The sequence below is a fragment of the Eptesicus fuscus genome, chromosome 8 (genome assembly GCF_027574615.1).
Source record: "Eptesicus fuscus isolate TK198812 chromosome 8, DD_ASM_mEF_20220401, whole genome shotgun sequence".
NCBI classification, from domain to species: domain Eukaryota; kingdom Metazoa; phylum Chordata; class Mammalia; order Chiroptera; family Vespertilionidae; genus Eptesicus; species Eptesicus fuscus.
This window is the reverse complement of record NC_072480.1, coordinates 51510928-51513397: the sequence shown is the minus strand read 5'-3', so window position 1 is coordinate 51513397 and position 2470 is coordinate 51510928.

The following is a 2470-nucleotide window of genomic DNA, read 5'->3' as shown; positions in this document are numbered from 1 at the left end:
GTGTTGCTGCTCAAAGAACCACACTCCGAGAACCTTTAACCTCGCCTATATATTAAAAGCACTTCCTCCCACATTATTAATCACTCAGATCATAAAGTTGGAGTTAAATTCTTCTTTGTATTAGCAGGTCATTGAACAGTACTTGGAAGGTTAAATAATGAAACACAAATGTAACCAATATCTCTGAACTTCTCTTTGCTCATATTCAAATGATAGTATCAGTTTAAATGACCTCTGAGATTCTTTCCATTAGATTGAAATGAGAATTTGAGAACAATGGATACCATTTAAAATTTTACTCAATATGACTTTAATTGGGATAGTAACATCTAATCATTTAAAAATAATGAAAGAATGTTAAGTACAGCATAAGGAATATAGTAATAACAGTCTAATAACTATGTAAGGTATCATGGGTGTGAGATTTATCAGGATAGTAAGTTATATAAATGTCTAATCACTGTGGCATACAACTGAAAAATATAATAATGTATATCAACTGGAGCTGAAAAATATTTTTAAATGGTAAAAAAAAAATAATGGAAGGATAAACATATTGTTTCTGTTAGGCACTGTCTTAGAGACAGGGACATCATCCTGCAGAAGTCTTCAAGGGCTCAGATTTCACTGATTAGGAAATTAATATTGCAAAAGCATGCAGAAAGAATTATAACACAGTTATCCCCAGTTAGGGAGGTCATTTTTATGACTATTGCAAAAACACATGTATCTGGTAAGAGCATACTGCAGATTGTAAATGAAAAAATGAAAAGGGAATGGATGGAAATTACATTATAAAAGACTAGAGGCCCAGTGCACGAATTTGTGCATGGGTGGAGTCCGGCCAGCCCAGCCCTAATCAGGGTGGATCGTGGCCAGGCCTGTTAGGAGGAAAAGATGGCAGGAGATTGACCAGCCAGGCTGCCCCAATCAGGGCCCAATCAGGTCCGGGCCAGCTGGGGGTAGGGGCCAAGAACGATTGGCTGGTGAGCCCTGTCCCCGATTGGGGTGGGGGGCTTATTGGGGGTCAGCAGCCTGGGGTAGGGGTCGTGGGTGGTTGGTTAGCCATCCCCACCCCTGATTGGTATGGGAGGGCTGATCAGGAGCAGAGCTGACTGAGGGGAGGGGCCATGGGCTGATCGGGGTGGTGGGGGCTGATCAGGGGATGAGGCCAGCTGTGGGGAGGGGCTGTGGGTGGTGGGCTGGCTGACCCCACCCCCAAATGGGGTGGGGGGCCAATTGGGGGCCAGCAGCCTAGGGGAGGGTCCATGGGTGGTTGGCTGCCAGTCCTGCCCCTGATCAAAGTGTGGGGGCTGATCAGGGGTGGAGCTGAATGGGGGCAGGGGCCAAGGGCTGATCAGGGTGGTGGGGCCAGCTGGGGAGACGGGCTGCAGGAGGTTGGCAGGCTGGCCCACCCCCTATTAGTGTAGGGGGGGTGATCAGGGACAGGGCTGGCCAGGGGGAGGCACTGCAGGCCAATCGGGGTGGTGAGGTCCCATCGGGAGTGGGGCAGGCCAGGGGAAAGGGCTGCAGGAGGTTGTCCAGCCAGCCCCAACCCCTATTGAGGTGGGGGTTGATCAGAGGTGGGGCCAGTCAGGGGGAGGGGCTGCAGACCAATTGGGGTGGGGCAGTCTGATCAGGGACAGGGCTGGTCAGGGGATAGGGCTGAGGGGGTGCTGGCCAGCCGCCCTGCCCTCAATCAGGGTGGGAGAAGCCAATCAGGGGTGGGGCCGGCCAGTGGGCGGGGCCCAGAAGGTTGGCCACAGGCCCCGCCCCCCAATTGGGCTGGTTCACTGGCTGCAGTGGGCATCAGCCAGTTGTTCTGGACATTATGGCATTCCAGTCACTGGCTTTTTATATATATAGATGATATCAAGAATGTAGTGTCTCTTTAATATCAGGGAATAGAAAGCTAGATTATTCTTCTTGTTTCTAACATAAAAAGGATAAAAAAAACTGTATCAACACAATATAAATTAAATCCTATCTAATAAAAGAGTAATAAGCAAATTAACTGTCACTCCGCAACAAAAATGGCGGTGCCCATAGCCACAAGATGGAGGTGCCCAGTCCTCTCAGGCCCGCTGGAGTCCCCCAGTATCAGGGAGGGTTGCTGCTGAGAGCTGGCAGAGTAAGTGGCCTGGTGGAATGCTGCCCAGAAGCCCTCCTGACCCTTTATAAAAAACAAAAACAAATCCACTCCCCATGGAGTGATCCCACACACATACCTGCAGCCTGGGGTCTCAGCCTGGGAGGCGCCCATACCCCCATGGAGCCGAACCCCTCCCAGCGGCAGCCTGGGGTCTCAACCACTGAGTTACACCAGCCAGGCAGATGTGGAGGAATCTTAAATGTTTCTTTTTCTTAAAATATATTTTATTGAACTTTTACAGAGAGGAAGGGAAAGGGATAGAGAGCTAGAAACATCTATGAGAAAGAAACATCGATCAGCTTCCTCCTGCACACTCCC